General features: G+C 42.9%; 1 long non-coding RNA gene across 1 annotated transcript in view; it reads left to right on the forward strand.

Annotated features, from left to right (window-relative positions):
* Positions 1-5,130: 5,130 nt before the first annotated feature.
* Positions 5,131-26,277, forward strand: part of LOC114557587 (uncharacterized) — a 61,689-nt gene continuing 40,542 nt past the window's right edge. The window contains exons 1-2 of the long non-coding RNA XR_003692818.1: positions 5,131-5,244; positions 6,054-6,137. This is a non-coding gene — a long non-coding RNA (uncharacterized LOC114557587). The remainder of the gene's footprint in view (positions 5,245-6,053; positions 6,138-26,277) is intronic.

Consider the following 26,277-nt stretch of genomic DNA (forward strand, 5'->3'; position numbering starts at 1 on the left):
GAAAGAATGTCACTCTTTTCTTTGAAGAAAATATTGCTTTGTATGAAGTCACTCAAATGGTTCAAACTGTAAAGATAAAGTTTGTAATCGGTGTTTGATGCTATAGTGTTTTACTCCGTGTGTTCTGAGTGACAGTGCGTGTTGTCTCAGTGAGGATTGTTCTGAGCAGGGGTATTGGACAATCTTGAGTGAGGATGGCCACGAAAAGATGCTAGAATAAATAGCTGTGGATGCGGGGAGGGGCCCGTAGAAAATGCCTTTCTACAGGGCCCAGAATGTTGTGCTGCGCCGCTGGTTCTGAGTGTGAGTCTGTTCTGGAACGTGTGTTAAGACTTGTGTTGCTTGGAATAAGTTTTGCAGCTGATGTGAACTGTTGAGCTCAGGGGACTGTTGGTAGTGCAGACTGTGTGGTTAGAGTTTTGCACATGTGGCTCCAGTTGTGCCCACTGCCGTTTAGCAATTGGGGGGAAAAAAGATGTCAGATGAATGTGGTGGAGTAAAAGTACAATATTTCTCTCTGAAATGTAGCGGAGTAGAAGAAGAAAGTGGCAGGAAAAGAAAAGCCTCAAGTCAAGTACAAGTACCTCAACAATTATACTTAAGAAGCCTAGAGCAGGGCCAGCCCTAGACTTTTGGGGGCCCTAAGCAGGATTTGGTTTGGGGACTCTCCACATTGTAACATGTTGCCACTGCACTTGGGACTAAACCAACTTTTGTGTATTGTAAATGTTAGTTTAAGCACTCATAATGCACAAATAGCCTACGCATTTAAAGACTAATGTGAGACCTACTAGCAGCAACACTATCTTTATATAGACCGGCTCTGTTATGAGCTCTATTGTGGGACATTTCAAGCGCTCTTGGGGGCCCCTCTGGTAGCCACGGGGCCCTAAGCAGCCGCTTAGTTCGCTTATGGGTCGGGCCGGCTCTGGCCTAGAGTACTTGAGTAAATGTACTTAGTTACCACTGGCCAGGAGCCTCTATAGGTTCAATGCTTTCGCCTTGATACTACTTGCAGGATCACATCTATTCATTCGTGAATGTAAACGTAACAGGATGTTCACAAAGCGCCGCATCACGGCATCAGAATTATAATTTTTTGTATCTAGAAAAAAAGTTTAATCATCAATTTGGTGTCCCCTCAGGCCCAATATTATACTGCAGGAGCATTAAAGGACTAATGATTAATTATGTGTGTTGTGCACACGTGTGCACGGGAGTGTCGAGGAAAATCTGGGATTATTATTTGGGATTTTTCTTGCCCCTTGCAGGGCAGAAACCTGCTTGTGTGAGAGAGGCTAGTCACATGCGCAGCTTATCTGGGAAATGGAAATGTGAAGAAGAGATTTCTCTGTTGTTCAGAAGGTATGTGTATCTGTGTGCTGCTCTTTCCTCCCATCACTGGAGGAGGTGGAGGGCGGATTAGAGGGAAGCTAATCTCTCCTCCTCCTCCCTTTCTCTTTCTCTTTCTCTTTCTCTTTCTCTTTCTCGTTCCTTCAGTCCAGCAGCCTCCGTGCCTGCAGCTGCCAGGTTGCTGTTCCACTTCTCCGCGGCGGCTTCTATTCATGAGCCAGAAGAAGAAGAAGAAGAAGAGGGGACAAGGGGGGGGGGGGACAAGCGAAATGAAAATGGCAGCTGTTTGTTTACGCGTTCCCACGACTCCATGCCAATTAGGCATCGTCATTCCGTCAGCCGCTTGTCTTCCCTGATTAGACACCCCTCAGCAGACAAGAGGGGGAGAGAGAGAGAGAGAGAGAGAGAGAGAGAGAGAGAGAGAGAGAGAGAGAGAGAGAGAGAGAGAGACTGCATAAGTAGTATAAGATATACTGTATATATCATTAATATAAATTGTATTTTTATGCTTTGGCAACATTGTCGTTAAAACTTCGATGCCAATAAAGCCCTTAGAATTTAAATGAAATTGACAGAGACCGAGAGAGTGAGTGAGAGAAAGAGGAGGAGAGACAGAGCGATAGGGAGGGAGAGAGAGAGAGAGAAATAGCAGCTAAATATGTATCTGCCAACCTGAGGGACTCCCCACTATCAGATCCCGACATTACAGATTGGTTTAGGATTGTACAATCATAATATTGTACACAACTGTTAAGTATTATATTGTGTTATGTAATTGTTTTGTAATGTAGTGTGTTGTATAACTATCAGTGCAGTATAGAATCTATAGGACACCTACCGTATGTATTTAATATGTGACATGTACTATATATGCATTTTCTGTAAACTGCTTTGGCAACATGTTTTCTTTGTTCATGTCGATAAAGGAAATTGAATTGAAAAAATTGAATAGACAGAGAAAGAGAGAGAGGGAGAGAGAGACATAGAGAGAGGGGGAGATAGAGAGAGAGAGGGAGTCAGTGAGGAAGAGAGAGACATAGAGAGTGAGAGAGAGAGAGACATAGAGAGTGACAGAGCGAGAGAGAGAGAGAGAGAGAGAGAGAGAGAGAGAGAGAGAGAGAGAGAGAGAGAGAGAGAGAGAGAGAGAGAGAGAGAGAGAGAGGCCCGCGCAGCGCCACAAACGAAGGCCTGCTTCTTCTTTTTTTAATCATTAAATATGATCATTTTAACACACGTTTAGGGTCATTTCATCCCATCCGTCATTTATAATATAGATGATGAATTAGACCATATTTTGCATGAACTATCTGGAGATGAAGGAGGCTTTTTTTCTGACACGTTATAGGCTATTTTTTATTTTTTGCAGGTGATTTAAGTGATGATTTATAGCTACTCCTCGGTGATAACATGGAACCAAATGCACACCGTTTCTACCGTAACCTTAAAGGATTGCATCATGTTTTATTTTCATGATATATGAAGATTCAAGACATTTTATTTATTTATTTATTTATTATTTTTCAGAATGTTTTTTTTTTTCAAGGTGCAGGATAAGAGCTGCGTAGTTGAGAGTGCAGGGCTAACCTTAAACCGTTTTGGTGAAAAAAAGGGACGAAAAATATTTACAAAAAGCAAAGATTTAACAAGCAGATTTTGACAGAAAAATAAAAGTTTCAGTTATGGATTTATAATAAACTTTCTGCTCCTTTAGTCAAGTTAAAATAGCTGATCCTGAAACCGTCATGAAAAAGGGTTGAATGTCACCTTAAACAACATAGAAAATACAAAAACGACTGAATTGAATCCATTTTTGGAAAAATAACTTTAAGGAAAAAAATCACATTTCCCAAACTACAACTTTTATACAGGCGAATAATATGAATGACTTAATCATTTGCCAGCGCGTGGGTAAAGTTAAAAAAAATAAATAAAAAAAAATAAATAAAAAAACAGAAAAGACGTTTTTCCCCCCTTGGGTTTTCTTTTTTTGACAATTACTGGGATCGAAAAAAACCCGAGATTTAGTAGATTTAGATTTGAAGTAGTAGGACTATTTGAAGCACAGATCTGCAGGTTTTGTGTGTGTGGGTGTGTGTTCCTGCGCATTAAAGCGTTACTCCACGCTTTAAATGGCAATAATAAGACTGTGATGACTCACCACAAATATATAAGAATATAGGATTTTGAGCCCGTGGCGCTGTCGTATGATTGCAGGAGTTCTGTTGGACCTGGGACTGTCCTGCTGCACAGGCCTACACCCTCTTATTATAGTAACAATAACAGTTTGGCTTTTAAAAAGTCAAAATAAACATCCTTCTGAATCTTGCGCTGTCATGAAATCAGAAGACGTGACGCTGCATAACGACATGACGCAGCATATATATATTTTTTTAATCCCCGCTGTGCTTTCACAGATTAAAAGGGATGATAGCCGCAGCAGCAGCAGCATGCACGTGGCTGCATGAGGCCTACTACTACAAGAATATTATGGAATATTTCAGGTAAAAAAATGTTTTCATATGCAACGATGAAAGAAAGACGTGAAGATGAAAGGAACGTTTTTATATGGGGAAAATGTCTTGGCTGTAAAACCACTGTTATTATTTTTACATTATTGTTAGACCTACCTTATTATTGTGAGGTGTACTAGTTAATTCATATAGGACTATTTGAGTTAATTAACTAAAAATAGTTTTGTCAATGTTAATATACAGTTACATATTTGTGTTTGCACAACTATCATTTACATTTTTCATTCTTTACATCAGCAGTTATGAATCTATACCTGTGTGGTTTTCTATGGATTTTCCCCCCCCCCCCCCCTGCTGTCAATCTGACAATATTTTTTTTGTTAAGATTATTTTTTTGGGCTATATATCCTCCCCACCCCTCAATCTGACAAGTTTGATTCCCATTGGCTCAGAGTACTGTCACTTTGCTGCCTGTTCTGCCAATCGCTGCCTTATTTTAAACACACATTGTATGGCAACTGTGTACTTTGTTAACACTTCGAGGCCACTTTAGATGCAGAAACATATTGAACTCATTGTAGAGCACTAGAGAAATCTTGTTCATTGCACTTTATTTCTGTTCTGTTTCCTATAATCTGAAAAGTGTGTACGGCGAGGTGTCCTTTGGTGAAGTTAGAGGCAGGTTTACTGTAGGTGTACTGGACTTTGTTTTCATACAGTTCTGTGAAAATAAATCTTCCCAGCCCTTGTCACGTGACCTATTTATGTTTCCATAAAATGTGTATTGTATTTGGATACACAATTTGTGTGAAATAAATAATTAATGTGATGTGTTTTATTTGCAAAATGACATTATGTTGTTCTATCCAATATTTCCTATATTTCTTTTTTTTAAAGATTTTTTGGGGGGTATTTTAGGCCTTTGTTTATAAGACAGCTGAAGACATGAAAGGGGAGAGAGAGAGAGAGAGAGAGAGAGAGAGAGAGAGAGAGAGAGAGAGAGAGGGATTGACGTGCAGCAAATGGCCGCATGTCAGTTTGGAGTCGAGGAGTAAGCCTCTGTATATGGGCGCGCGCTCTACCAGCTGAGCTACCCATGCACCCGTCTTTCCTATATTTCTAAGCAGACTTTCTAGGCTGTATTCTGATTACCCCCCCACCACCCCCAGTGCCACCTCAGTTAAAAAAAATCCTGGAAACGCCTCTGTTGCAGGTGTGTGTTTGTAGCATTTTGCACTCCAGGCCAGTAGGGGGCAATAACACAGTCCTGGGGTTCCTTATTATTACACGATATAAATGAGTTGAGAAGAAGCAGCAGGTGGTTGGTGGTTTGTCTGGACAGGTCTGACTAACTCCAGCATGATGGCGAGATAAAGAAAAAGTCAAACCTCAACACAGCAGAGGACATCCTTAGCTTCAGGTCAGTGTTTGTCATGTGCTGTGTGACTAACGGCATTCAGTAGCATCATGCTAGTTAGCTGTTAGCTTTTGACAGTTTGTTGCCACCATGGGCGTAGATTTTGGAGGTGGGGGGGGGCCCGCCCAATATTCAGAAGAGGTAGATTTGTCCCCCCTCAAAAAATATGAAAGACTCCCCAAAAAGAGGTAAAAACCATTCAGGGGGCTCAAAACATCTACGGAAAACAAGAATGGTGTCTACTTGTGCTACATTGGGGGGGGGGGGTATGGTAAATTAACCCTTGCGTTGTCTTCCCGTCGACTATATATATATATATATATATATATTTTTTTAGGTTTTTGGTTGTCTTTTTCGACACTGTTGTTGCTTTTCCCTGTTTCTTGTCACTTTCTTTCTACGTTTTTGTCACTTCTCCCGACTTTTCCAACAGTCTTTTACCAATTTTATGTCATCAGTGCTTCAAAAATTTAATAAATCACCCACATTCAATTAAAGTAGTGAACTAATCACTTATTTAACTTGTGAAGAGCATTATATGGAACCATCAGCGTTACTTTTTTTTGACAATTTCGTTAAAAGAAACCCAAAATTCTGATATTGAAACTTTTTGAAAATGAGTCAAATTTGACCCGAGGACAACAGGAGGATTAAAGATGTTTTTTTTTCTTGTGATTTTAAAAGTCTTTTAAGCCTTGCTCACAGCCCCTCAATACACCTGATCTGCACTGTCATGTGATTGTTTTTTGCTCTGTATATTCTAGAGCAAAAAACTATTCTGGCTTTATTTCAATATTTTAATTGATTTGCAGTTCCTCTGGAGTCGCGTCTGTTCCCAACCGTGTCTCTTTCATCTAGCGGAGAGTCCCCTTCAGACCAACTCACCTGGAGTCCCAGTGAGTATTCATGACTCCAGCCAGTGGACATCTCAGACGTCCTAAATAATAGGGGTAGATAAAAAAAAATTGATATTTTATAAAAACATTTCTGCAACAACTTTTAAAATCGGTTCTTTTCCCTAGAATCAATATTATTTTATGAATTTCTTTTTACCAATGATTCACCTAATAGTTTCTGTTTATACCGTACCGTCGACAGCGACTACATCATGTCCTTTTCCATCAAAACGGATGTAGAAAATCCATGCTATGTACTCGTTTACAAATGTGACTGGAAATGATATAGAGTCTCTAGAAGTGTATTATTCAACCTTTGTTTTTGTTAAAGAAAATCGCAATACTCAATAATATGCAATCGCAATAAATGAAGATGGCAATACAAATCAAATGCACCGATGTATCGTGAAAGAATCAAATCAGGACAAAAAGCATATGGTCCCAGCCCTGATTAATAAACATTCCTGTGCTGAGGCCTGAGCTGCTTCCATCCATCCAGCCAGACAGCAAGACAGGCCATCTGCAAACATAATGCTTCATGTCTGCATGTGGAGGTCTCTCTCTCTCTCTCTCTCTCTCTCTCTCTCTCTCTCTCTCTCTCTCTCTCTCTCTCTCTCTCTCTCTCTCTCTTGGGGCCCCTCAGAAGAAAGTAAAGGAGGGTCTGTAGGCTCGTTGCCTTTCAGACAGGCCTGATCCGACAGCCTCCTCCTGAGGCAGCCAGCTGGCGTGTGTGTGTGTGTGTGTGTGTATATGTGTGTGTATATGTGTGTGTAAGGCTGCGATCAACCACCTCCTCAGCGCAGCGAAAAAGCCCGACGCAAGTGTCTCTGCTAGTTTAAGACCGACAAAGTTGTCAGTTTCCCGTCCAGCGCCCGCATTCGTTTAAATAACAAATGCACCCGCGCCCATCTGTGCCCCCATGGGCGAGCTGGTCTTACAGGGAGGTGTGTTCAGGTGCATTCTGGGCGTGCTGGTCTTACAGGGAGGTGTGTTCAGTTGCATTCTGGGCGTGCTGGTCTTACAGGGAGGTGTGTTCAGGTGCATTCTGGGCGTGCTGGTCTTACAGGGAGGTGTGTTCAGGTGCATTCTGGGCGTGCTGGTCTTACAGGGAGGTGTGTTCAGGTGCATTCTGGGCGTGCTGGTCTTACAGGGAGGTGTGTTCAGGTGCATTCTGGGCGTGCTGGTCTTACAGGGAGGTGTGTTCAGGTGAATTCTGGGCGTGCTGGTCTTACAGGGAGGTGTGTTCAGGTGCATTCTGGGCGTGCTGGTCCTATAGGCAGGTGTGTTCAGGTGCATTCGTGGCGTATTGTTATCTTGAGGCAGCGGGAGGTGATCGCGTCATTGACCAACAGAAACCTGGTCTAAAGTCCATAACGCAGCATTTCATTGTTATTTTAACGCCGGCTTCACCTCGTGGAGTTTTGGCGGCATAGTGCACGTGACGTATATGATCTGCTCGCGCGCTTTCACTTCACGCACGAGCAGATCAGTTTCTTCTCCTGAACATCTCTCCTTCCTGCTTAGCCAATCCGCCATCATAATAGCAATGCACCAAGGTACAAACGCAAGTGGCTTTTAAAAGGAAACTGTGATTGATTTAATCCATGTTACTCCAAAACACACACACCTATGATTAATAACGACACTAAGTAAGACCCTTTTTGAACCACGGGCCTGGCACACGGACCTTTTTTCCGCCGTTGTAGTGTATTTTGTAGCGATGCTGCGCTATAATGAAGAAGAGGCCTCACGGATAATGCTTCCCAGATGTTTCCTATGTTCATTTGGATCATCATTATGCTGAATCTAAAAGTCATATAGATAATTCAGACAAAGCTTAAGTACTAGCCATATAGAATGGTCATTTACAGAAATGTTGATTAATGTGCATTGTCCTAATCAAATAAACTTACAACAACACATACTTCACCGTTAAACTAGCAAAAGTGGATTCGGACACGCCCTAAACGCACCTGCGCCAGGCGCTTCACGCTGTGCACTTAGATCGTTAAAAATAGGGCCCTTAGGGTTATGTTATAGCCCTGCTTGTTTTTTTATTGTTTTTGTGAAATATCTGTATTGACTGCATGATCATATTGCCGTATTATCAACTGCCATGCAAGCCACAAGGTAAAGCTTGGCGAGCCGTGCAATGGGTAACGCTGCTATGAAGCACTGCCGTGCCAAATCCACAAGCTACTGGTTCTCTCTGTTTTCATGTGAGTCATTGGCGTTATGGCTTTGGTCATTCTAACTAGGGCTGCACTATATGAGGAAAATGTCAAATTGCGATTATTTTTGACTGATGTTGCGATTGCGATATGATTCACGATATTGGAGGGAACGATTCCATTTTTTGGATCATCGTTCTCATTTTCATTGAAACACAAATAAAAATGTTTTACAGTCATGTAGTGTGATTTTTGCAAGATGTTTTCCTTTAGTCTGTAGGATAGCATTTGAAGGCCGGGACATATCTGCAGCACCACAATACTTCAGTCAGAATGGTTAGACACATATTTTGCCTTTAACAAATATCGCGCCCACCCCCCTGCGATTTGGATATTGAACTAGTCCATATTGCGATTTCGATAAAATTGCGATTAACTGTGCAGCCCTACTTTCTAACCTGGATAAAGGAACCAAACTGAACTGAAAACACTCCAGGAAAATAAACTGGTAGCAAGGTTTCCTTCCAGTGTTTTGCTGGCCTGGTGGCCTAAGCCACTGGGAACCAATAATGTGTTTTTAGGACGTTTTTGTTAAACTACAGTTACAGCGGGGCGGCTCGGTTGGAAACTTAAACGACATATTATTTTAAATTCCAGTTAGCCATTAGCACTGACTTTGCACGTGTGCTGGACTGAGGATTCACTGATGTAGCTGTCATTCACAGTATGGGTGTCTCTCAATCAGGTTGTTTTAATAGTGAAGTCAATTCCCATACACCCCCCTACTCCCCCAAAAAAAAACAACACACCACACACGCTCCCACACTCTTAACCAGACAGGCTGGAGGACTCTGTCTCTGCAGCTTTTCTTCACCGCCCTGCATCCGTCTGCACCCCCTTTTCATGTCTGAGTTTTAATGAAGAGGGGGGACCCATGGAAGAAAGGGGGGGGGGGACCCTGAGACCGCCAGGCCCGTAGACTGTGCATGATTGTATATCTGTGTGTGTGTGTGTGTGTGTGTGTGTGTCTGGCTTTTGGAGGCTTAATCCCTTAGAGTTGCAATGGGTTGAGAAACGTATGCGGCATATTACGGGTGCGTCGCATTGACGGCCGCATCAATGGTGTCCTCTGTCTTACCATCAAAGCCTGGGAACGTCTTTGTGTGCGCTGCTGTTACCATATGGTAATCGCCGCGTCTGCTTTCAACACCATAGTGGTTTTGATTACAACAATGTTGTTTTTCAGTTTTTTTTGCTGCCCACAGATGTGCGATTTGCTTTTAATGAAGAGTCTTATTATCATAAAGACAAAGACAAAGTGGTGAGGGAGTTTGAGAGCAGCGGAGACGGATGTTTTTATCAGTAGTTGGTCTTAGATTTTGCCGAGGTTTGCAGGACGAACTGCAGCAGCAACCGTGCTTTGCTAATTAGTGTTGACGAACTGACCGAAGAGCCGGTTAATTAACCCGACTCGTGTCACTTCTGCTACTGTGTGTGTATTAATCTAGCTCATTAGCGCCTCCACTGGAGTGCTGGTGGTAGAATCATTCAGGAAATGAGCTACCTAGACCGCGCACCAGGCTACTGAACGAGACCGGATGTAACCGTGCAACCGGCCGCTGGAGTCTAATGTAACCAAGCGTTGTCTTGGTTCTCGGCAAGTTTGAGTTATTAACCAAGCCTTGTTTCTGGTGCATCTTAGATGATTGTGTTCATGTCTGACGGTGCCCGTTGGGGATGCGATGAACAGTGGCAATAATAGTCAAATTAATAATGGAACAGTGACTTCAAATGGTAATCGTAGTAGTTCACGTCATATCAGGGCACTGCAGGGCGTTACAGGATGTAGCGTGGCCCAGCAGAGCATGGATGGACGTAGCAGGAAGTCGCAGGGTTCAGCAGGACGCAGCATGACATTGCAGGGCACCGTAGAGCTTAGCAGGGAGTGCAGCAGGACCACGGCGACAGCTGCAACCAGGATCTTGGTGCCAACGTTCTCCAAGGAAATACGCTGGGTGAAAAAACATACAGACTCCGGGGAGTAAACTCCCCAGAAGCTAGGATTAGTAACAAGCATTTCTGGGACGGGATGCACACGAATGGAAATAGAAAGGGAGAGGAGAGAACAGCTCAGTGTGTCAAAGGAAGGAAGTCCCCTGGCAGTCTGGAACTATAACAGCGTAACTAAGAGAGACAGGTCATAAAGTCATCACCAGGCTACTGAACGACACCGTAAGGACCGTAACCGAAGGTACTGCATGAGTCTATATTCAAACGGGTGTCTAGGTTCTAGGAGTTATCAACCGATCCCAGAAGCCTTTATTCCTCGTGCATCTTAGATGATTGTGTACATTGAAATTCATAGGCTACATTTTCGATGGATATCACATACAAATACACGTCATGTTATATTGGTAGGTATGTTAAGTTAAATGTTTGTTACATGGTAGGTAGGCTGTCACCAGGAGACCGCGCACCAGGCTACTGAACGATGCATGAGTCTATGTAATCTAACGGGTGTCTAGCTTCTCGGCAAGTTTGAGTTATCAACTGATCCCAGAAGCCTTTATGTCTCGTGCATTTTAGCATTGTGTTCATGGAAATTCATAGGCTACATTACCAAGGGGAAAGTATTATATCACGTACAAATACACGTCATGTTATCTTGGTAGTGATGTTAAGTTAAATGTTAGAAGTGAATGTTGCAACATGGTAGTTAGACTGTCATGAGGAGACCGCGCACCAGAATGTAACCATGGCCAGAGCGTGAGTCTAGTGTCGGTCAGTATGAGTGTGTAAATAGTATGTCGAGACCAAATGTCTAATCAAGCGGTGTCTTGGGTCCTGGCAGGGGAAGTAAACATGCGATCACGCAAATTTACTTTCAGTCATTTGTTTGTGCTTTTTTTTTTTTTAAATCATGTCTATGGCGAATAGCTATATCTAACTTGGGTTACATGTTGGCAAATTTCATCTAGACATGCATCGTTGATTTGATGTCGACCCTGCATCATCTACATCCCAGTCATTGAATGTGTGTGTGTGTGTGGCAGAGGGTCATGCAGCCTTAAACAGCTGTTAACCCTAAAATAATGTTTTAACATCCCATGGCGCGTGGTTTAAATTACAATCCTTAAAAGACACTGAATATTTAAAATGTATGGCATGAAAATAATCAGATTTGGGCAGATATCATTGACGTCAGCACAAAAATCCACACTAAGCTAGCTAACTCTGAAAGAGAACACACGTAAAATCATGTGCATCCACATTCTTTACTGAAAGCCTCTTATACAGTAATCCCTTTTTTCCCCTGATCGTAATGATAACCTAATGTAGGTTTGTACAGCCAAAATCACAATTTTGTAGTTCTCATTGACTACGTTTACATGCACACTAATATTCCACTATTATTCAGAATATGACAATATTCCTAACTTGATACCTTTCATGTAAACAGCATATTTGGTGTAAATATTCAGAATTTGGCCTTTTGGAATTTAGAATTTTTCCAGTTAAGACGTGAGATATAAGCCGGTATTATTCATGTTTTTTAAACCATCAAACACTTAGTTGATTGACAAAATTGTTCAAAATAGCACCACAGCAAAGACTGTACCATTCACTATACAGGCAGGCGCCATCTTGGGAAAACAGTAATAACCAGTCGAACAACAAACGCCGTATAGCTCAAGCACGGGCGTTCGTGGTTCGACTGGTCATGACTGTTTTCCCAAGATGGCGCCTGCCTGTATACATGAACGATACTGTCTTTATTAAAACTTCTTTTTAATAAACTTACAACTTACAAAGTTCTCAATGCTTCGGTTTACATGTATGGACCCTCATTATGCTACCGTGGAAGTATGGTGCTATTTTGAGCCATGTTAGTGGTGTAAAAATAGTGATTTACCCTGTGGCCCGAAGGCTAGCATTAGAAGCTAATCACCGGTTTGCGCTAGCTTGTTTCAAGCTAGAGACACATTTGATTAGCATGAAAAGGGTTGACTCCGTACACATATGTTATAAACCCCTAGGTTAATTTTGCACCGGAATTGTCCTTTAAGTAAAGGATCTGGATACTTCTTCCACCACTGACTGGTACTATCCACAACTTTTGTCAATAGAAATGCAAAACTAACCGTTGTAATGTGTGACGAACTGAGCTGGACCGAAGCGGACTGCTTGGTGGAAGATGGTTGAGATGGAGGTCTGATGTTATGGCGAAGGTTCAGTAGGTCAGCTGGAGGCCGGGTCTGCCCTGAGTGTGTCTCTAATCACCGACACTTACCCCTGATTGCCTATTGTCCGGGACAAGGCTGGAGCTGGCTGTAGGAGGCCATCAAGATGCTCCGTCCTCAGCCTTCCTCTTTCCCAGGGGGACAGTCAGTCCACACATGTAGAGGTCAAGAGACGAGCTGCAACTTCCTCTTCCTGCCCTAATCTGGAGGCTTTGATTCACAGCAGCCCCCCCCCCACCCAAATCCTCACAGCTCGGTGAGGTCAGAGAGTATCTGTGCCAGCCTTGACCTGTCCAGTCCTTTGCACATACTAATGACACGTTTACGTTTGTTTGTGTGAAAAGCTTTTATTAAGCAACTGTAGGAAGGCATTCGGAAATGTCAACAGATGAGCCCATCAGCGCCCACGGGGCAACAAGTTAACACAGGCGCGCACCTACATAATAAGCTTTTTAAAATTTCAAATGTTCAATGCCTTATCGTGCTGATGTGACCGAGCCCGACTCAAACCCGAACACCATTTCTAAATATCCGTCCGAACCCGGACCGGCCCGTTCACCTCCTGGGCACTGCCAAGGTGCTCTTGAGCAAGGCACGGAACCCCCCCACCCCCCAACTGCTCAGGGCGCCTGTCCAGCATTCGCAGCCCACTCACTCTGACATCTCTCCTTTCGTGCATGTATACGACAAATTTTACACGCATGGTGGCCCAATGGTTAGCACTGTGGCCTCACAGCAAGAAGGTTCTAGGTTCAAATCCAGGTCTGGGCCTTTCTGTGTGGAGTTTGCATGTTCTCCCCATGTTTGCGTGGGTTTCCTCTGGGTGCTCCGGTTTCCCCCCCACCATTCAAAACATATATACTAGGTTCTCCGGTCAGTGCCCTTGATCAAGGCACTGGCTCAGATCTGGAGTTGGTCCCCGGGTGCTGTAAATGGCTGCCCACTGCTCCCCTAGAGGGATGGGTTAAATGCAGAGAATGAATTTCGCTACATGTATGTATATGCGACAATAAAGTACCTTTACACTCTTAACAAAAAGAGTGTAAAATTGTAATTTACCCACACAATAAAAAGTATAGATTATTATTATTATTAGATACAATGACAATGATACAGGAGATTAATTATTTCCTTTACATAAATGAGGATATTTGCGTCCTAAATTGGGCAGGAAATATAGAGTTTGACGCTCGAAATGTCATATGGGGGAGGATCTCCCATTAATAAGGTGTCTCCGCAAATCCTGCGCCCCTTGGGATCATCTCTACTTTGTTCTACCCACCCACCACCCACCACCCCAACCTGCTTCCTTACACGGACATTGGCGCTCTTATACTTGGTCGCCTCATTTCCTGCAATTCTCCCATCATAATTTTTAATAATGAGTTCATATAAGTCATATTTGCTCGAACTGACGACCTATGTGAGCGAGGCGTGACACGCTGCCTCTCGGCATCACGCCATCAACAGACAAAACTTTGATTCGAATGAAATCACAGACCGCAGAGCACTTTGTGTTTTATTGCTTTGTAAAGAACAATGCACTTGCCAACCTATTCACTTTTATTTTTCACAGAGGGAAAAGCTCCTCCGTGGGCTTCACAGTCACTCTTTTTCTTCACTTTTATCTTATCGCTAGGCAACCACGTGCAACAATTCAGCCGTACAAGCCACTTGAGGATTTTTTTTTTTTTCTTCTGTTCAACAAATACTTTGTGGACTCTCCAAATCCGGATAAACAGCTCGACTCTCGAGAACAAAAAATTAAAAGCGCCTGTAATGAGCGGCATTTAGGAGTTTAACTCGCATCAAAACTACTCTTTCTCTCTTTCTTCAGCCTTTTTGTTGTGCCTCATTCTATCATACATATGTGATCACTGTGGGGACACGATATTCGTTGCATCTCTCGTTTTGTTTCTGACCTTCCACCTCATTACTCTCTGTTTAAGTATAAAGTTCTTGTAAAGTTGATGTAGAAACTGAAGCTTTTAACATGCAAATAGATATGAAGGGATTTGGAAACTGTGCACCGGCAGGATGGAGCCATTCAATGCAGCAATATTGGGAAAAAAATAAAAAGGTTTTACTGCCACCTTCAAAAAGGGATTTTTAAAATGCCATTATTCAAATTTCAGCTTTTTGACTTTAAACTGCTCAGAGGAGATGTTTGGTTCCCTATAACACTAATGCGTAACCTCTAACCAATGAAAATGCCCCTTTGCCGTGGCACACAAGCTAATGCAGAGGGAATAGTTTAATAGTAGAGCTACGATTGATATTGTAACTTTCATATTTTGTTTCCTTTCATCTGAGAAATGCATCTGATCATTTCAAACAGTCTGGGTCTTTTGCTTCATTTCGGTGTTGGCAATTTCTCCGGCAGCTCAGACCCGAGCCGATGAAATGGGTTTCGAGGTAAATTTCTGTTAGCCTGGCTCCACCTTCCTACGTACTCATTTTCCTTCAGTACTCCATCTGGGTTTGCATTATATTCGTGGGTTTTCTCCGGTCAAATGTTTACCGGTCCAATCAGTGAACAGAGGGACTGGCTAAGAACAATGACGTTGAGGTTCGGTAAGGTGAGTACCGAAATGGCGGCGGAGAAAGATGCGAGCGAAGCTTCGCTGTCTATGGAGCGAAGCCATTCGGTCCATTGGCAGTGGCAACAGTCGCTGAATATCCAGAAGTTAGTTGCTTTAAGAATTTCATCATACATCATGATCATACATCATGATCATACATCATGATCATACATCATGATCATACATCACGTCACACATCTGACTTGAAATGATTTTACTCGCATGAAGTCACATCACCTGCCAAAGATTAAAGCTATTCAATGGTGTGGCTGGAGAGAAAGTAGTGGAGGAAATGTGTGTGAAAATGCAACACACACACACACAAACTTTTGTGTACATCCTCCCTCCTTTCTTCCATATGCCCTTCTTTACAATCTCTGTCTCTCTCAAGCACACGCACACGCACACGCACACGCACACGCACACGCACACGCGTGGGCTGAACTGGGGTGTAATCCAATCAGAGCTCCTGAATGAAAGAAGGAGGAGGCGGGCATGTGGATTAAGGTGTACAACAACTAACCTTATGGGATCAAATAAATTGCCACCGTCGCTCTCAGCAACAGGGCCATCGTTCCGGAGGCCACAGGGCCCCTCTGTGGCCCCGGGCTGCCTTTCTGAAAAACCTAAAGCAATTAATTAGAGATTTGGCTGTGGCAGCATTACAGAAAGACATATTCAGGTTTTTTAGATCACCAACTGATGTTTTCCAAGAGTTATGAGTGATTCAATTAGCTTCTTGTAGTGATTTACACAGAATGCTGGTCCAACCCAGTCTCACAGCAGTTCGTCAAATGGTCACATTATGTAATCTATTGATTCGTGTTCACGGGGACAATTTGGTCGGGTTTTTTTTATTGTGGCCAGCACGAAAATGTAAACTAATGTATTTAAATGGGAAGCATATGTCATGGTCACAGCACTACAGTAGCGAGTAGTATGAAATGCTGAAAATCTGCGTAAGGAGGTTGGTTGGGGTGGTGGATGGGTCAAATAATTCGTCCACGTGTGGCGTTTTGTTTCCCCGTTAACCGTCCCGTTATTGTCGCGCGTCCCCCCCGCGGCCGTGTCCTGGCGCGTGAGGCGTCCTCCCACGCGGTGTGACGTTTTCTTTCCCCGTTAGCACGTATAGACAATTTTGTGCTGGCCACCACGAATCAACACGAATCAATAGATTAAAAATAAGGTGACTATTTCACGGACTGCCGTGAGACAGTTGGCTGGTCAACATCCTCCAGAATAGTTGGTTGTTGGAGGTTTTTTTGTCTGTGATGCAACTTGGCAGTTAATAACACAGAAAGGCCACAAAGGGTAATCTGTCATAAAAGGAAATTAGAACCCTTATTTAATGGAAATATAGCTCGATTTTTGACCATGAAAATGTCTGCCCATATGTGAACACGGCGCCACCGTTTGGATTTTCAAACTCCAAAACAGCCTTCTCACACACGGAAAAAAAGGTCCACGCAACAAAGGGGACGGAGTGTGAAAACGGCCTGAACGTGTAGGTCAGCGGTCCTCCGTGCCGGCCGTGAGGCTGCAGAGCCCCGCTGCTTTTCATTCCAACCCTGTAATTAGAGACTGATTCACACCCGGGCCAGCAGGTGAATGCAATTAACTGTAATTAGCTGGGCCGACAGAAAGCCAGCAGCACCGTGGCCGCGGAGCTGCAGAGCTGCAGGTGTCTGAGGACAGAGCGACGGCGATAGCGTGGCGTGTTTGTCTAGAGAAGAAAGGAAAAACTGTGCCACCATACAAAGCCATCAAAGAGAACCCACTTCTCATAGTGACAGATGTGCAGAGACTGGGGCCTAGTCCACACGGACACGGGTATTTTTATAACCGGACTTTTTTTTTTACGCGGTTCGACCTTCCGTCCACACGAAAACGCAGTTTCAGGGCACTGTAACCGAACATTTTTGAAAACTCCGGCCAGGGTGAGCATTTTCAGGAACGCCGGTTACAGTGTTGTCGTGTGGACAGTATAACCGGGTTTTTTGCCTTGCGACGTCAGAGTGTGCGCCGTTATCCGCTGTGTTCGACGTCATATTGTGCGCCGCTAACCGCTTTGTTGATGATTCTTTGCAATGGCTTGACAGCGTGTTTTTGCGTTTTCATGTGGACGGAGATTTATTTTAAACCGAGCATGTGTGGACGTGTTTTGTTTTTTTTCAAACGGAGGAGAAAAAACTCCGGTTATAAAAATACCCGTGTCCGTGTGGACTAGGCCTCAGGCCTCCTGCACGCTGGCTGCGTGGCCTTTCTGCTGCTGCTAGCCTTGTCTGGACACATGTGTGTTTCCCATTTCCCCTGCACTCAAGAAGTAGTATACTTCATGTTAAACATAAATATATACTGATTTTATTACAACAAAGACAACGTCGGCAGTATTGACGGCTAATTAGGCTACAGAATATTTCGTTCTGTATTGACAGGTACAATTTTTGAAAATCCATAATTACATTTATATCTCCATTTATGTCAAAACCTAGAGACTTTCAAACATCAAAATGTCATTTATTGAATGTATTCGTGTCAAAATGACATATAAACATTTTTTCCTTTTCTATTTTGCCTGGAAACGCTTCCAACACGCTTGCGTGTCGCATGAAAAATAGGCGTCTGCTCGAGCCGCGCCTGAGACGTGCGCGTCACGCAGGCAGTGTACAAGCTCTGACCTGTTAACGTGGGAGCCGAAATAAAAATGGACACGCCACGCTCACGCCACCCAGGCAGTGTGCAGGAGGCCTGAACTTGTTGTCGGTGCAGAAACCGCTCTCTCTGAGCGTGTCCAGCACACACCTCCCTGTAGGATCTTTTTGTTGTTTTGGTGTCAAATGGTTTGATTCGGAGGGAGTAACTCTACAAACCTGACATTTACAGCTGACTCCTTTCAGGGGTGTCAAACTCAATTTCACAAAGGGCCATCCACGTATAGTTTATTGACATGCTTTTATTTAATCAAAAAGGTTTGCATGTCTCATATAGTACAGTTACATTTTTACAACAACCTGTTTCACAGGCCTCAATATGCAAACTCCTAATGGTAAATCTGCCAAATTCTGCTTGGGAGGGTTGCGTAATTGCAGTTTGAATAAAGTTTCCCGTCTATTTGGTTTGGCGCATAACTAGGCGGGGCCTAAATGTATTGTGAACCTAAATTGACATGCAGGCCGGGTCGAAGTTTGTGAGAGGCCATTTTTGGCCCGCGGGCCTTGACTTTGACACGTGCGCCTTAGATCACTGACACATCAGCTGCACGTACACGGTGTCTTTTATTCCGGTAATAGTCAGGTAATAGTCGCTCTGGGAGGACGTTAAAAGTGCTCCGTCGTACTCTGTGACCTGATTAGTAATTTCGGCTGTATTGCCCAAAAAGTAGGGAATGGTAACGGCAATAACAAAAAACATGTGATCCCATCAACTCGTAACATCATCAGGACCTCTTGACGTCAGCTTTTTAACCCCCTGAATACCCCTTTGGGGTCATTTCTGAACGTTTAGTATTTGTTACGTGACTTAAGTAGGTTGCGTACAGTGTGTAACTTTATTTAAAATAAGTCCCAAGTTGACATTTGGTTTCACATGTGACGCAAACAGCGGTCTCCTGTGTTTTTCAAACCCTCTTCCCTCTTCCCTAAACACGCACACACACACACACACACACACACACACACACACACACACACACACACACACACACACACACACACACACACACACTAGCAATATAAGTAAAAGGTATTTCACGCGTATCATTTTTTATATAATGTGCACACATTACACAACAGAACCAGTCTCCATAAATTACAGGAGGCACTCAGACAGCAGCACTCGAACGCCCATAACAATTAGCACTGATTGTGTATTTCCTGCCATTCAATCACTTCTCTTTATTGTTCTACAAAAAAATAGTTTATTGAGAGAGAGAGAGAGAGAGAGAGAGAGAGAGAGAGAGAGAGAGAGAGAGAGAGAGAGAGAGAGAGAGAGAGAGAGAGATCTTGGCTTGATGATGTGGTTTTGTGGCCTGTTTCGCCGCCGGGCCACTAAAGTGGATGTGTAGTAATATGAAGCATAATGCTAATCCTGCACTTCTCACATCTCCCATAAATTAATGTGTGTGTGTGTGTGTGTGTGTGTGTGTGTGTGTGTGTGTGTGTGTGTGTGTGTGTGTGTGTGTGTGTGTGTGTGTGTATGCGCGCGCGCGTTGGCACTGTGTCGAGTACAAGGTGAAGAGAGAAAGGAGAGAGAGCAGCGAATGCAGATACACACAGAAAAAAAAAAAAAAAAAAGACGTGTTCAGGAAACGCACACACATAGCCAGTTGCCAAGGCAACCAGGAGCTAGCATGAAAGCTGTACGGAGAGGTGGAGCATGGCACCAGTCTGACAAGCAACTGCCACCGTGTGTGTGTGTGTGTGTGTGTGTGTGTGTGTGTGTGTGTGTGTGTGTGTGTGTGTGTGTGTGTGTGTGTGAGTGTGAGAGTGTGTGTGAAGGTGATGCAGTAATGTGTGTTTTTGTGAATATGCCTGTGTTGACCCATAATGAGACAGGGGAGGCGGGGGGACGGCGACATTAGCAGCCAGAAAGAGTAAATAACAAAAGACGCTGTGTCCATTAACCATCGTTTTCTTTCCTGTTGCACTTCGCTATTTAAATTGCATAATTAGATGTCGCTATATGGCTAGAAAACATTTTCACCCCCCACCCCTTCTCCCACCCCGTGAGTTTACATACAGCCTATAGTGTATACCTTTTATAAAATCAAAGTCAAGGCCACAGGAGTCGATTACAACGCAGGTTCGAAGAGCCCAAATCAGTCTGAGTCTGAGTAGATTTTTAAAGCGCCCATATTGTGCTCATTTTCAGGTTCATAACTGTAATTTAAGGTTGTACCAGAATAGGTTTACATGGTTTAATTTTCAAAAAACACCATCTTTTTGTTGTACTGCACAGCTCTCTCTCACTGCTGCAGATCCTCTTTTCACCTGGTTTCTGTTTTAGCTACAGAGTGAGACCTCTTTTCATCTTCTTCTTCTGTACTATCTTTGATTGCACTCGCACATGCTCAGTAGCTCAGATGTAGATCATGTCAGCTAGCTAACTCTAGAGACAGTAAAAGAAAGCCGGTTTCTCCAACTTTGGTCAGTTACAAGGCAGGATTAGCTGGGAGACTTCTAAATGAGGGCGCACATGTAAGTAGTTCTTTTGTAGATTATGGTGAACTTGTGTGTGTTGTAGCAGTGCTTTGCTATTGAGAACGATGTAGCATGCAAGCGTTAGCATGCTAACGCTAACGCTACAAGCTAACGGTTGTGGTTAGCCAGCTCATTTCGGACTGTGACGTCACAGTCCGAGCCGATTTTGAACAGCTCAGCAGGAGGCTGAAGGCAGGACACATTCAGAAAATGGATCTCACTCAAAACAGCATGGATGGATTTTTTTCAAAGTTTGTATGTGTGTGGAAGCACCAGAGACACAACATAAAACCCCAAATCCCAGAAAAAGTGTTATTTTTATAATATGGGCACTTTGTATGTATTCCACGTATGTACTGCTGTATGAACCACGCTGGTTGCCACTACATGTCTTGCTCAGATCCGTGTAGGGGGGAGGTCAGTGGTGGATGAGTGGTTCAGAAAACACAAGACTTTCACCCAAGAAATGCTCGTTCGTGTCCCGGAGAGTGCTTTAATCCAAACCACAATCTATTTTTTTTTTTTTTCTTCAACAACTAACATGGAGCTGCGCAATTTGACTGAACAGATCTGAACTGAAGAACATGAACATCCCATTCATGGGTTGATGGGACCACATGAATCCCAACTCAAAGTCCAAGACGTTTTTGATGAGGGTTGCCACGTGGGGAATCCCACTAGCTGCCTTTTTACGGACCAGCCTCCCGTCCTTTTTTGACACCACCTTCCCCTGCGGGGCCTATGTTCAACTCTCGGGGGTTGAGTCCAAGGAAGCGCCTAAAATGTAATAACAGAGGAAACATGTAAGATCTCAGGTGTGGTGGGTTAGGGTTATTTGCACTTAATACCGAACCACATCATATTTACTAAATAAACATTCAAAGATGTTTTCTCATGAAAATTACCTCTGTGTTTTATAATCATGAGAATATATATTATAGAACTTGTAGAAATTGTTTCATAATAATGAGCAACTAAATATGATTACAACAGACACGTTAACATTATGACAGCATTTGAGTTGTTTACTTCAAATTCATTTTGAACCATTAGGTTCAAGCAGTGTTAAGCAGACAGCTTTTTGGTCTTTGGTATTACTAAAGTACAAACAAAAAAAACAACAATGCTATTCTTCAATTATTTTAGAACGGTATTTGCATCTAAAATAAATATAATATAAATAATGTTCTGACCTCAAATGATAATGCCATGTACATTAACCAAAGGTACCAATGGATCCCAATTAGTCACATCGAGGAAGAAATAAAAGCAAATTAAACAACTGGTACGACACTGGTAACAGGGTTAAGCTGGCCTACTAGCTAACGATAACTTGCCTACAAAACATTAGGGTGCATGCTTGACAGAAACAACAACCAGTTAATACAATGCAAATTCAACCCACAATGACAAATCAGGGTCCAGCTGGATTTGATAAGAACACATTTACCTTGTTAAATTACCTTTAGGAGCAGTATGGCTGAGGATGTGCCATGTGTAGTATGTGAGTAGGCGATGCGCATCATCAACCTCACAGTCGGGGCAAAAGTTCTCTAATTTCTCTCTTTCTCTTCTTATTTTTTTGTACTTCTTTGTATTAAATCTGCTTGCTGTTTGGTTTGTTCTCGTTTGGCTATGTCAGTGGATTGCTTACCGCTGTTCTGTGTTTGCCTGTTCCTGTTTTTGGGGTTCCTACCTGCTCCTGGTTTTTTGTATTTTGCCTGTTCCAGTTTTTGGATTTTGCCATTAAACCTTTGAACACCACACCGCCTACTGTCTTTGCAATCTGATCCACCACATTCTCTGGAAGACTGTAACAGTGTAACATTATATTTTTCGAATTACTCTCTTCATGAAGTGGTGTGGACTTGATGGCACATGATTTTTAAAGAGTTGTGGGCGGACTCAACTCAAAAGAAAAAAATACTGTAGTATACCGTAAAATTGCACAGTAGCTTGCTGTTAATATTTTGTTCCTCAAATGCCTCAACATTTACAGTATTCCACTGTATTTAGGAAAAACAATTACTGTAAGAAAAATCCTGAATTTTTATGGTAGTTGTTACAGTGAACCTATCCCTAAATATTAAGTGATAAACCTCTCTCAACCAAAGGATCATTTGCTCCTCTGCAGGCTCAGAAAATTCACCAAAACCGGAATTTATTTAAAATATAATCGTATCCTTTAGAAAACACAGATCGGTCAGACTATGTGTCTGTGTTTCGGTATTTGTGCAAATTAAACATTTTATCCGTACAAGAGTTTCACCAAGTAGTGGTATGCTTCATATAGTGTCCTATTGTATTTTAAAAAACACAGATTTATGTTACATATTTACATATTTGGCAGCATAAGTGGTTTTGAATTGGGAAACAGATTACTAAAAGACATTCTGCCAGTCTTGCCGCTGCCTCCACCCCTGGTTGTCAGTCGCTGGTTTGAACAGATTTCAAGCTTCAGTTCAGATATTATAAATCTCCACACTGAGGCGTCCCGCAGGTTTCGGGGTGTGAGGCCAGCAGGCTGAGGGGTCAGGGGTGGGCTTGTGGGCATGTGTTGGTTTGTCTAGTCCGTTTGAGGGCAACAAAAAGCAGTGAGGACACATATTTCCTACCCATTGACCTTCCATTGTGCAGAGGTTTGAGAGGTGATGGGGGGGTCAGTGTGATGTCATGTTTTATGGGGTGACAAGCGGTGGTCTGTCGACCTCTGACCTCTGCCTGGTCACAGAAAAGAAAACAAACATATGCTCGTTTTCAATGGACTCTAAATCACCAGGGACCACTTGAGGTGTCCCAGTTCATTAAATGGATTTGAACTTTTGCTCTGTGGTCAACATTAGTCAGCACTAACACACTCTAACACAGTTAAAGTCACACCCCTACCACACTGGCGCACCGAGCTACCGTTTCTGACCCTGCTTCCAAAACTGGGTTTAACCAGTCTGACTCTGCCTTGTTTTAGTTTGAAAGGATACTTTTTGGTTACCATAGTGAACATATAGTTACTTTAACTATAATTTAGATACTGGTGGACATAAATTCTGCTCCTCTTGATTACAAAAACCCGGCGTCAACTTTTCACACATTGAAATTATATAAACTGTCTGTACTCTAGTCTAAAACCAGGCTGATCTCATGAACCGGCCTTATTAACACAGTCAGCATTGATTTGGTGCTTTGCAGGTCAAAAGACATCCAGGTTTAAAAATCAGGCTAAACTCATTGGACAAGTGAGCTTGAATAAATATCAAATCCTTGATTGGGTCCCATCTACCCTGGAAATCCAGAGTTCTCGCGAGAGCACCATTTGAATTTGCTCAGCGAGTCACTCTGGCATTGAGTAATGATGCTCATTAACTATGCTCTTGTAGCCGAGCTGCACCAATCACGTCGGTGTATCTGATATAGGCGGGCCAGAGGCGAGCTAAACAGATGACGACAGTTTAATCAGTTAGCTCCGCTGGTAGCTAAGCGCATGGGGCTCTGGATACATCACCCTGTGTATTGTTGTGATTGGTCGTAGTGTTATGCAATTGCATGCATTGAGATTTTCAAATGCATGCCCTCAAGTTGGGCCATTTTCATTACTCAATGCCAGACCCTTAATCTTTCGGATTTGGGTCTGGATTTCCAGGCTAGGTCCCATCCACCACGTGAATTTACCCGTTACAAAAATCCAAACACAGAATCACCATTAATCAAGCGCGGACGTGCAGGGGGATACAGCTGTACACCTGTATCTTGTGATGTGAAATAGTCTTTTAAGTGGGGGGGAGGAGGGCAGTCAGTGACTCTTCTCGTTTTGTGTGTATTCTAGAAAACCGTTTTCATTCTCATTTGTCCACAGCCTGACCGCAGCATCACTTTTCGGCAGCCATGAGTCATACAGTATGTGATGACACACGACATCTTTCAAGGTTGTAGCAGATTACATGTCCTCCTTCCATGCTCAATTGTTTTGGCATCCTCATGTAGCCTTTGACACGAGAGACAGGCAGAAATAATGGATTTAATTGACTTTAAAAATCTCATCAGATCTTTGTTCTGCATATCCAGCAGCATCTTCTTTTCAATGCTCACACTCTGGCTATATTTAAGACTGCTAAATATACCTCCCCTACGCAATCACACTTCTGGGGGTTTATCTGCAAAGTGTTTCATGCATTATCTGCAGTTTCCGTGATGTATTTTCACCTCCAATCTCCAGGCTTTAAATGCTATCCCAGAATGTTAAGCTTCTCAGGTTGGTAAAGATTTGTTTAGCGTCAACTTCTCATTTCTGCAATATGTGCCAGAGATAAAGGGAAATCGAAACGTTTCTCTCCGACCCACGGTGCAAAAAGTACAGATACAACAAGTATAAAGATAAAAGATAAATAATATATACTATAAAGAAAATACAACAGATAAGTAATATATACAATACAATAAATCAATTTTGAATATTGCAGAAGTAAAGCAAACCAAACTGTATAGAAAACTGGAGAAATTGAAAATGTCGTTTGTTCAAGCAGGAATTACCGCTCATGTTTAGTTTAAAGTAGTGGCGCCCTCTAGTGGCCATAGCAATTATTATTGGAGCAAAGCAGAAGTAAGGTGACGAAGTATAACTGTACGTACACACCGCCGCCGACTTGAGCTTCTAAAGATACCGGAAGTCATTCATTTTCAATGGAAGCTTCTCTCAGCCGCAAGGAGCGGCAAATCTGTCGGCGTCGCGTTTTGTTTTGTGTCAATCAGAAAGTTGAACTTTGGTCAACTTTATGGTAATGAGCTATGACACGGTTCAGCGGCAAGCAGCGGCAAACGCCAGCAACCAATCGGAATATAGACGTCCTTCGTGCTGGCTGATCCCAGAGAAACATATGATATAAACTTTTGTTCCTACCAAAACATTAGTTCTGTAAAAATGGAGGAAAAGCTCATAATCGCCGTTGCTAGGTTCCCCTATCATTTATGATATGACGTTGTTTGCGTATAGGGACCAGTTAACATTACCTGCCGGTCACATGGTCTCTAAACAGTCTCACGGTGGAGTCCTGCACGGATCAACAGCTGGCGGCTGCTCGCTCTGCCTGCATTCTGCTGCGGTTCAGCGGCTAACGAGCGAGCTAACTGCTAACTGCTAAAGACACCGCTGCGACCAACAACCAATACAAATTCAAATTGTAATTTATAAAAGGTTTCTAGTGACAGGGTATTTATTGGCCGTGCAGTGGCTGTTGTGCTTTTTCTTCAATCGTGTGTTGAACATGATGGAAGAATGCTGCCACGTCAGGGCAGCCAAAGCCTCAAACAGCTCCCCCGTACTTTATGACAAGCTGGGTCAAGTTCTGTGATCCGTTCTGGGTCACATTCTGCGGCATGTGCGTAACCAGATGTACTTGGACGTGAATTAACGTACAGTACGTGCAATGTTCTAGCATCCTCACAGCCTTTAAACTAGAGATGGTCCGATACCATTTTTTGCTTCCCGATACCGATTCCGATACCTGAACTTGTGTAACGGCCGATACCGAGTACCGATCGGATACCAGTGTGTCATATATTTTATTATGTTTTAACAGCTGTATACTACTATCCCTGTATGGATGTGATATGATTTCTATCTATGTTGTCTGTCTGGCTCAGGTTAAACTCTTTGTGAAACATTAACAAACACAAACAATGAATGCCACAGAACTTTCTTTTATTCTCCAGTTTGACAGTCAGTTATAACGGAAAAACAACATAAATAAACTACTTTAACGTAGATTTTCTTTAGGGTTTTATTACGAGGTATCGGATCGGTGCATAAACTCCAGTACTTCCCGATACCGATACCAGCGTTTTAGGCAGTATCGATACCGATACTGGTATCGGTATCGGACCATCTCTACTTTAAACCCTTTCTTCCGTTACTCCAGCTAGACTTCCTGGATCATTCACGAGTTCAAAATCCATGA

The sequence above is a fragment of the Perca flavescens genome, chromosome 6 (genome assembly GCF_004354835.1).
Source record: "Perca flavescens isolate YP-PL-M2 chromosome 6, PFLA_1.0, whole genome shotgun sequence".
Lineage (NCBI taxonomy): Eukaryota > Metazoa > Chordata > Actinopteri > Perciformes > Percidae > Perca > Perca flavescens.